The sequence below is a fragment of the Miscanthus floridulus genome, chromosome 11 (genome assembly GCF_019320115.1).
Source record: "Miscanthus floridulus cultivar M001 chromosome 11, ASM1932011v1, whole genome shotgun sequence".
NCBI classification, from domain to species: domain Eukaryota; kingdom Viridiplantae; phylum Streptophyta; class Magnoliopsida; order Poales; family Poaceae; genus Miscanthus; species Miscanthus floridulus.
Genome location: NC_089590.1, coordinates 92,978,214 through 92,989,294, shown reverse-complemented (window position 1 = coordinate 92,989,294; position 11,081 = coordinate 92,978,214).

The window sequence follows — 11,081 nt, the reverse complement described above, 5'->3', positions numbered from 1 at the left end:
CCTTTGAAGCATGTACCAATTAGAGTTGCACCTTTAAGTTCATACTTAGCACCATGGTTAGCTAGATATCACTTGGACATAAAAGCACTAGATACCTCATGAGATCAACATTAGAGGTAAGGTACTAGCATTACTTTAAAAAACATACCAAGTGTCTAGCTATCATCCTATGCATGCTAGTTATCAAATCATCATTTAAGTTCTACAACTAGCATACACCACACAAGCATGCATATTGAGTTTGAAAGTTTATGCAATGCAAGCAAGCACATGAATATGCACATATCAAATGCAATCAATCAAAGTTCATGAGCTTGCTCCCTCTACTTGTGTGCTTCTCTTATCTAAGAATTTTGATCCATCTCTTTTCTTCAATGTTGCTCCCTCTTTGTCCATGTCTATGTCCAACCTCTTAAGCTTTCATATCTTATCTCTCCCCTTACACAATTTATCTCTCCCCCTTACAAAAGCTTTCATATCTTTGTACAATCTCTCATTCTTTGTCATCAATTTCCATAAAAGGTGGGCTTCTTATTGATGCAAGGGTATGCATTTTGGGTAGATGGTTGAGGCTTGAGTCTTGTATTTTTTATGGCCATCACTTGATTATTGGAATGACACCATTTGTAGATACCACTTGTAACTTGTGTAGAGCTTCTTGAGATACCACATTTAGATTCTTTGATCTTGTTATCAATTTGTGTGACAACTCCCCTTTATGATAGCATGGGTCATCCAATTTGATACATTTGAGCTCTTGTAGGTGAGAGATGCATTCTTCATTTGATGATCACTTAAAGTTGAGGATCACTTGTGGAACCATCATCTTGCATTATTGATACTATGTATAGATACCACTTGTAGGAAGTGAATACCATTTGAAAGAATCTTCTAGTATGGAACTACTTGTTTGATTTATCAATAAAGACCATTTCTTGAACATTTGCTATCTTCATGAGTACCACTTATAGGATATCACTTGTGAGTTGATCTAGACATCACTTGTAGATTCTTGATACTTGAGTCTAGATACTATTTGAAACAAACAAACTAGATATCCATTTGCATTATTGTCTTGTGCTTGTACTCTTATCACTATCATGAGCTTCTAATGTTGACTTGAACTAAATTGATTTGCCTAAGCTTCCAAGTCCGGTTTGAACCAATGACAAGCTTCTTCACACCTCATATAAGGGTTATCTTGCCAATGTTGTACTTGTTACTTGTTAGCAATCCAAATTAAGTCAAGTACTTGAGTTCACTAGCTCATGAACAAATTCATGTACTAACCACTAGATCAAGTAATCATTCAAACAATAGTGGTAGGCTATGAATTTAAACATTTCATTTGTTATGCATGATCCTATAAAGCATGTACTATATGCACTAACCGCATACTGGTAAGGGATGAAATGATCATGCACATTACAATGATACCTTTGCTATGTTGGAGTAGAGGATAGTCACATAGATTCTAATTCATTACTCCAATAGCAATGTGAAGTCCAATTATAAGCTTGGTGAAGACCAATAGATACCATGTTGAATTTCATTCTTCACTCATATGGAATGAATACCACTTATGATCAAGTGCACTTTCTTGTTGTGGTTGGCTTGCTTTATCTTTTGATCTTTGCTTGCATGAGAGCATTAACTCGAGAATTACCACTTGAAATATCATGATTAGCTCTCTTTTGGGTGTTGCTTGCTTTTCTTGATCAACCCTTTTGATTGCTTCAACTAAGCATATCAAATGTTCCTCGGATCACCACTTCTATGTTAGCCTTCCAAGTACCACACTTGGTTCACCTACACATAGGCGGCAAGTCCCTACACTAGGGAGAAGTGACCTCTCTCCAAGAATTATTCTTGATACTCACTTGAAATGACTTGATTGATTGATCCAAGTGATGGACTTAACTTGGTGAGTAACTTTGATTCCTTCTTTAAGTCCTTTTCTTTCTACTAAATGATCTCCAATCATATCTAGAACTTAAATTTTATCTTCAACTTGAGTTTGATCTTGATCTTCATCTTGAGTACCGAATGTGTGCAAAGTACACTTCTACAATCAAATAGCCTTATATCTTTGCTTGTCATGCTTCTAGATCATCTCAAAACCAAACTTAGGTACCTCAAACACTTGTAAACATGTTTCCAACTTGAGGACTTTTCAATCAAAGTGACTCTAGATCAATCCAACATTTCTCACTTTTCTAACAGATTTTGTACCCTTCAAAGAAATAAGCATATCTCCCAAAGTACAAATCCAAATACCACGAAATTTGGTGGAGATGTTCTTTACTAAGTTATCTAGCAGGTGTAAAAAATTGAGCTTTATTTGACTTCTAGATTGCTGTCATATATCAATTCTTCCACCACTGCTACATGCTAAAAACTGCTGCACTATAGCTGACAAGATCCACTCCAAAACCGAAGCATTTCTTATCCAATTTTCATGAAATTTCTACAGCATCTTATACCATAAGTCTAGAGAATGTACACCAATTTTCATACCAATCCAATAGATTTTGATTACTCAAACATGGGCAAGATCACATCTAGCTCAGATTTTCAATTTTAGGACATATTTCAACACTTGAGCTATACTTCATCAAATATGAATCAAACTTGAAACTAACTTGTTTGAATCCTTCCATAAGACATATATCTATTCAAACCACTTACTAAAAGTCATCTTACGAATTTATCCAATACAAATCAATCCAAACTTGATTACTAATCAATTATCCATTCAATCATCTCATAGCAAACAACATTGCATATTTATCCAATTCAATCAACTCATGTGCACCCAAATGAAATGATCAACAAGAGATATACCTTGGTTAGCTTATGATCATCTAATTAGCAAGATTTCAACTCAATTATATGCAAGCCATCAAATAATCCAATAAATCACCACAACTTGAATATGACACTTGTATGTTGTAGCACTTGGACTTCACTCAATTTTCACTTAGCATTGTGTTGGATATGCACTAAGCTTCAATATCTTGATTCAACATATGATGATCAATATGAAATCAATTGAATCAAGCCTCCAATGCCATGGTACCTACACACATTCATCCACCTTTTGATGGTACCCAAACAAGTTTGGGTCCTCTCAAGTTAGGAGCAACATACTTAGGCATAGCCTTAGTATGAACAGCGGGATGTTTTGCAATAGCAACCATAGAGGTACCATCACCATCCTTTCTAAGCATGTCATGATCATCAATTGAAATAGGCTTAGAAATTTTACCTAGGGGACATAAATGTGCCATGTGTCCCCTTTCCCGGCATGAGTAGCACTTTCTCTTTGCTTGAGCCTTTTCTTCCTTGCCCATGTGGTGCTTCTCATTGCCTTGCCTCTCATAGATTTCTTGATCCTTTTTCTCAAGCTTGGTAGGACACTTAGAGGCAAAGTGTCCTATATTTCCACACTTGAAGCACTTGTTATGAGCATAATCTTTTTTCTCATCTTTATTCTTGCTCACCATCTTGGCATCTTAAGTTTGTATTGGATGCTTTGCCTTTCCACCCCTTCTTGTTTTCTTCTTCTTTATCATCAAATCACTACCATCTTCATGGTTGATCTTGATTTACTCTTAGGGTGTCTTCTCTTGCTCAACTTGTGGCTTTGATTGAGGCTCTTCTAGTTGCTTCACCAATTGCTTGGTTGGGCACATTGAGGTAAGATGACCCCAAGTGCGGCACTTGAAGCACCTGACATGCTTTAGCCTCTCTTCTTCTTTCTTCAACTTGAGCTTTTCTTCATTGGGGCAATTATTTTCAAGATGTCCCACTTCATGGCACTTGAAGCACATGAAATGAGAGAGCTTCTCTTGTTCTTGCTTCTTCATCTCTCTTTCATATCTTCTCTTGCACCATCTCTTCCCCTTGATCTTGCTCTTGTTGAAGCCAATGCCACTTATGTTATTTCGGCTTTCTTGATGATAGACTTTGCTAGTCATGAAGCTGACTCCACTCTTGTCACCATAGTTTCTTTGAGTTTTCAACATATGCTCAAAGGTGATTTGAGAGTTGTAGCACCTCTCTAACTTGTTGCTCAAATTCTTCACTTCATTTTTGAGCTCATTGTTCTCCTTCAAAAGGTTAGTCTCACAAGACATAGAAGTAGAACAAGCATCTATATGTGAAGAGCATGGCATTTCTAGTAAATCATCACAAGAGGTGGATACATGCTTCTTGTCCACATCACAAGGGTTAGTAATAATATGTGATTGATCATTTGACCCAAGTGATGAGCTCTCATTATTTTTAATTTCTTTGTAAACACTTTAATGAGAGAAGCATGTTATTCTAATAATTCATCATGAGATGCAAGTAGTGTCTCATGATTCACATTTAGCTCATCAAGTGAAGATTTATAAGCATTAAGTAATTTTTTATGTTCTTCACAAGAATTCTTTAGAAATGAGTTTTCATTTTTTAATTTCAATATTTTAGCTTTCTCATTTTCTAAAGACATGGTTATGCTAGCAAGTCTACTAACAAGCTCATCATATGAATCAACATGATCAACCACATTATCATTTGATACCTTAGTGTCACCTTGTGACATGAAGCAATGTGGTGATGTAGTTGGAGAGCTTGTAGTAGCATCTTCATCATGGCTTGAGCATGAACCCTCATCACCATCAAGTGTGCACGGGGTAGCATCATCACTTGCAACACTTGTGGCATCATCATCAACCTTGTCAAGTGAACTTGTAGTGGTTCGATCATTATCATCGTCACTTGACCATGAGGTGGAGCAATCTATCACAATCACCAAATTGTGATCATGCTCGACACACTCATGCGCCTCCTTCTTAGGCTCATCCTCCTTCTTGAATTTTCCATCATCCCATGTGGAGGAATCACCGAAGGTGTCCTTGATGGAGTCCCATATCTCACGAGCGGTTCCTTTGATGTTTACTTGTTTCATCAAATCAAAACTCAAAGCATCCATTAGAAAACAACAAGCATGTACATCAAATTCATAGAGAATTCTTTAAGCTTTGGTGAGATTTCTATGATCCAAGACATAGGTGAGACCGCTAGTGACAACCCACTAAAATTGAGGTCCCTTTGCACGAAAATGATCAAGCATATGATTTTCCAACGTGCAAAGTTTGTGCCATCAAAAATATGATTCTCACAAACATCTAGCCCATTAGACGCCATCCTCTCGGGTCGGTGAAGACCACAAATGAGAGACCTCACTCTGATACCAACTGAAAGGGTCGAGATGGCGACTACAGGGGGGTGAATAGTCATTTTTAAAATTAATCGCTAACCGAAACATGTGCGGAATTAAAACTATCGGTCTAGCCAAGACTACACCCCTCTATCTATGTTCTCCAGCACCTTTCAAAGATACTAATTAAGCAACTAAGGTGTAGGGCTAACTAGAGCTCTCCTAATCAATTCTAGGAGCAAGGTCACACAAACCTATGCCACTAGTACTTTAAGCAACAAGGGAGCTCCTACACATGCTAGTAAGCAAAAGCACAAAGCCACCTAAGCTTACTAGCAATGCTCAATAACAAGGCAACCAATGCCAAATTAGAGAGCACAATTACTAGCTACACAAACTAAGCAATGTGACTAACAAGGTTACACAAACCAAATTAGCCACGCAAGGGAGCTACTTCTATGCTACACAAGCAAGAAGGTAACTAGCAAGCTACATAAGCTAACTAATTACAAAAGCAACAACACAAGCTCAATGTATTTGAAAGTAATCGCAAGCTTGTGTAACGGGGATGCAAACCAACGGGAAGAACAAGGTTGACACGATGATTTTTCTCCCGAGGTTCACGTGTTTGCCAACACGCTAGTTCCCGTTGTGTCGACCGCTCACTTGGTGGTTCGGCGGCTAATTGGCATCACCCGCCAAGCCCGCACGTCGGGCGCCACAAGAACCTACCCTGGAAGTGAGGGTAGTTCAATGACACGCTTTACTAAAGTTGCTCTTCGCGGCTCCCGCGGGGCGAGCACAATACCCCTCACAAAGCACTTCTCCGGAGTGCCACACAAGCTTCTTGCGGGCTTCAACAGAGACCACCACCAAGCCGTCTAGGAGGTGGCAACCTCCAAGAGTAACAAGCACCACTGGCTTGCAACTCGATCACCTAGTGCCACTCGATGCAACCTCACGATGCAATCGTACTAGAATCGCTCACTCACACAATCGAATGATCACTATCAAGTATGTGTGAGATGGAGGACTCCTAAGCACTCTCAAGCATGGACACAAAGTCCCCCAAGGTGCTCAGCATCAGCCATGGCCGAGGGCCACTTCTATTTATAGCCCCAAGGGCTAAACTAGCCGTTACCCCTTCACTGGGCGTTTTTCAGGCTGACCGGACGCTGCACCGGACGCGCCGGACGTGTCCGGTCGCTATACCGAACGTGTCCGGCAGTGCCTGACCGCCACGTGTCCCATTCTAGCTGGTCGTTGCCACAACAACTCTGTGACATGTCCGACCGGACGCTCACACCGGACGCAGAAGCAGACATGACCGGACGCTGAGCCGCTGTGTCCGATCGAGTCCAGTAAGCACCTAGGTCCGACCGGACACGTCCGGTCGACCGTTCACAGAACTTCGACCATGCAGATTCACACCAGACATGTCCGGTGTGGCGACTGAATGCGTCCGGTTGCTGAGTTCGCCTGTTGATACCGGACGTGTCCGGTCACCATACCGGACGCGTCCGGTCACTCTCTGACCTGCGCGACTCACTCATTTTCTTCGCCAAAATGATCCACATCAACTCCAACTTCATCTCCTTTGTAAATGTGCCAACACCACCAAGTGTACACCACCATGTGTATGTGTGTTAGCTTTTCACAATTATTTCCCAAAGGGTTAGCCACTCAACTTGCCATGCCACTCAATCCTAGCGACGATGCAAAGTTAGATCACTCGAGTGGCACTTAGCTGACCGATATGTGAACAAGTTTGCTCCTCTTGATAGTACGGCCATCTATCCTAAACCCGGTCATAAACTTCTCTACACACCTATGACCGGTGAAATGAAATGCCCTAGGTTATACCTTTGTCTTGCGCATTCCATTCCATCTCCTCCAACGTCGATGCAACACATGCACCAACACGATCAACAATGATATGATCCACTTCATATCATCATGTGATCATATTGGTTCATCGATCTTGACTTCACTTGCTCTTCACCATTGCCATCGTCCATCGGCGCCAAGTCTTGCTCAAGCTTCACCACCACGCGGTCCATCACTCCAAAGCCTCCGACTTGCCCTTCACGCTTGCAACCGGTCTGTCGGTGTTTCGGACCGGGGGGTCCTCAACCAACCGACTAGTGAATTTGTTCTGTGTGCTCCCGATTCCGGATGGTGATGCAAAGAGACACAAGGTTTATACTGGTTCAGGCAATCGAGGCCCTACGTCCAGTCTGAGAGATCGATCTTGTATTCCTTGCACCGAGGTGCTCGTAGTAGGGGGTTACAAGCTAGGTGAGAGAGGGAGCTAGCCCTAGGTCTCGGCGGGGGAAGTGTGGGCTGCTTGAGGCGTTGTTCTCAAGCAGCGTGGAGGCGTGTAGTTCTATTGGGGTGTTCGTCTTTCTGTTCGTTGCCCTCCTTTTTTCCTAGAAATGGCCCCGGTCCCTCCCTTTTATACTTTAAGGGAGAACCAGGAACGTACCTATGTTGCTACATAACGCTCTATATCTATAAATATGGGTGGCGTGTCCGAGCCCTGTAGCCGGCCACTGTCGTGGTATGGTCGATGGAGTGGCCCCGTCCTTGTCGTGCAGAAGTGACGCGCCCCGTCCTTGTTGTGCAGAAGTGGCGCGCCGGTCATACTTGGTCTTGTGCGTCGTGGGGCTCCAGTACAGCTTGAGGCAGGACATGGCGGGCGACGTGCTGGTCATCATGCAATGACGTCGTAGGGAGCTGTGGCTCTGCAGATGCCGAGGCCGAGCCATCGTGGGGGCTCGGCGGACATGGATCCTCAGGCTGCCGAGCCCCTGAAGCAAACTCCCGAGGCCTTGGAGGGAATTATTCGTCCTGGGTACTGATTCCGAGGCCACAGTATCCCAGACGTGGCTCCCCACACTGCGTTGTTCTCGGAGCAGGAGTTGGCAGCACAGTGAGGCATGGGTGCCAACCATGTGCATAGTGGTTGGCACAGTGGCGGGTAACCCCTGCCCAGTCCTGTCTCCTGTCCTGTCGGTGTCTAGTCGGTATGGTCTCTAGGCTGGCGACATGCTGCGCTCCTGTACATTTGTTGACCTGGTGAAGTGCCGAGGCCTAGTGGCTGCTGTAGTCGGTTGTGCCGAGACCTGCTGCGCTGAGGCCGAGACCAGCTGTGCTGAGGCCTTTGCAGATGGCAATGCGGGGTCTTGGCGGCCATCGTCGTAGTTGATTTAGGCGGAACAGTGCGGAACGTGCATCTATAGGATATGGTACCCTGTATTGTCAGCAAGGGATGGTAAAAAGGCGATTTGACCGTTGTCCCGTCGCTCCTGTCGCGGTGCACCACCGATCGTGGCTTACATAGTGGGTGCAGCTGGGCGCATTGATTGGATGCGACAGCTTGCTAGAGCGACCTTTGAGGCGGAGGCGACGAGGTTGCGGGACGAGCCCAGCCTCGGACGAGGCGGAGCATGGCCAGCTCGCCTGAGGCCCTACCGGGAGTCTCGGGCGAGATGGAACTCGGTCAGTTCGCTGGTCCCGAGGTCACAGGAACCCAGTTCTGACTCCCCACGTCGTGTTCATCCTTGGTGCAGGAGTTTAGGCAGCACAGTAGCCGGTAGCCCCTGCACAGTCCCGTCGTGGATGGCAGGGCGCTGACGTGCTGGTCTGTCACTTCGCCGTACTGTGCCGTCGTGTGATTGTCGGAGTGGTTGAGCGCCTTGATTAGACGTGATGTCCAGCCGGGGTAGTCTAGTCAAAGCGGTGGTCGCGGGGCTAGTGGCGAGTCGGCCTCACGCGAAATAGGAGAATTGCAGACCTTGGCGAGGAGGCCTTGGGCGAATCGGACAATCGGTACTTCTTCTGAGGCCTCGGCGAGAGGGCCTCGGGCGAAGGGGCCTCGGCGAGGGGGCCTCGGGCGAATCGGAGATTTCTGGCTGAGACCTCGTTTGTCTTATTGGTTCTTGTTTTTAGGGTCTAAGCAGTTTTTTGGTTCTTGCTTGGGGTACCCCTTCTCACGGTATCCGACAGTAGCCCCCGAGCCTTGGGGGGAGTGGAGGCACTCCCCCTGAGGTTCTGACGAGAATTGGCTCTTGATAGTTCCTGTCGGGATGGTGTTCCGTATTTAAGGTTTCGGTGGGTGCGCGCGAGCGCACCCGCCGGGTGTAGCCCCCGAGGCCCTGGAGGAGTGATTTTACTTCTTCAGGGGCTTTTTTCTCTTTCGAGTGAGGGTTTCACATTGTGTTTTGCCGAGCCTGTGGATGCGAGTTCGGATCGCTGGGCCTCGACGATGCTGCGGGAAGAGCCCCTTAGCCTCTGCCTGGAGCAAGAGGTCCGTTAGGGGTTCCCCCGGCTTTTTGTACGACCCTCGTGCTTCCTTTTCGCTCGAAAGGAGGGGTGGAAGATGCCATGCTACCCTCGGGGGGCGCGAGCAACGGCATTTCCGATGAGCTGTTATCGGGTAAGTCCGAGTGGAGGCCCATACCCCGTTCGCTGGGGGTCGGCAAGTGGTCCGGAGACACGCTCCAAGAGTACCGGCGGGTTTCTCTAGTGGGTGCCGAGGCCGTTCGCTGGGCCTCGGTGGCTCGGTGCCTCCCTATGGTGGGATCCCATTCGGAGACCTCCCTGCCGGTCTCAGACACGACACAGGGCTCGCTTGTACAGGCTCGCCCGTAGTCATCCCTGACTCTTTTGCCCTGGGGCAGCTGTCGAAACCCCTGGGGGCCCAGCCTTCGAACCCCTGGACCGTAACGGGCTCGGGTCGATTGTCTTTATCTTGGGTGCAGGAAGAGCCCCCGAGCCTCCGCACGGAGCGAGAGGGCGGTCAGGGGTCCTCCCAACTTTTTTGTCCGTCCCCCGCACGTCCTTTTCGCTCGGACGGGGGGTTGTTTGCCGAGCCCACTCGTGTGCGAGCCTGAGCCGCTGGGTCTCGGCAAAGTTGCAGGAGGAGCCCCCGAGTCTCTCGCACGGAGCGAGAGAGCGGTCAGAGGTCCCCCTGGCTTTTGGTTCGCCCCTCGCGCACGAGGGTCTGTCTGCCGAGCCCCCCTCGGGTGCGAGCCTAGGTCATGGGGTCTCGGCGTCTTTTGCAGAAGGAGCTCCCTAGCCTCTGCACGGAGCAAGAGGGCCGTCAGGAGTCCTTCTGGCTTTTTGAACGACCCTCGCGCTTCCTTTTCGCTCGGAAGGAGGGTTTGTTTTGCCGAGCCCCCTCGTGTGCGAGCCCAAGTCGCTGGGCCTCGGCAATGTTTTGCAGGAAGAGTCCCTTAGCCTCTGCGCAGAGCAGGAGGGCCGTCAGGGATTCTCCTGACTTTTTATTCGACCCTCGCGCTTCCTTTTCGCTCGGAAGAAGGGGTGGAATGTGCCACGCTACCCTCGGTGGGCGCGAGCGATGGCATTTCCGATGAGCTGTTATCGGGTAAGTCTGAGTGGAGGCCCGTACCCCGTTCGCTGGGGGTCGGCTAGCGGTCCGGAGACGCGCTCCAAGAGTACCGGAGGGTTTCTCTAGTGGGTGCCGAGGCCGTTCGCTGGGCCTCGGTGGCTCGGTGCCTCCCTACGGTGGGATCCCATTCGGAGACCTCCCTGCCGGTCTCGGACACGACACAGGGCGTCCCAAGCGTTTCGCTTGCTTGGGCCTCGGCCTCGTATAGGCTCGCCCGTAGTTGCCCCTGACTCTGTTGCCCTGGGGCAGCTGTCGAAACCCCTAAGGGCCCAGCCTTCGAACCCCTGGACCGTAGTGGGCTCGGTGCCCAGTTCCTTTGCCTGAAAGGAATCGGGTGGGGGTTATTTCTCTCCCTACGGCTAACAACGGCAGGCGCGTCTTTTGAGACGGCTCTTTCGGGGAGGCGAAACGGCGCCTACTGCTGCTGCGGTTGGACGCGACGTGGTGTCAGCTGACAGG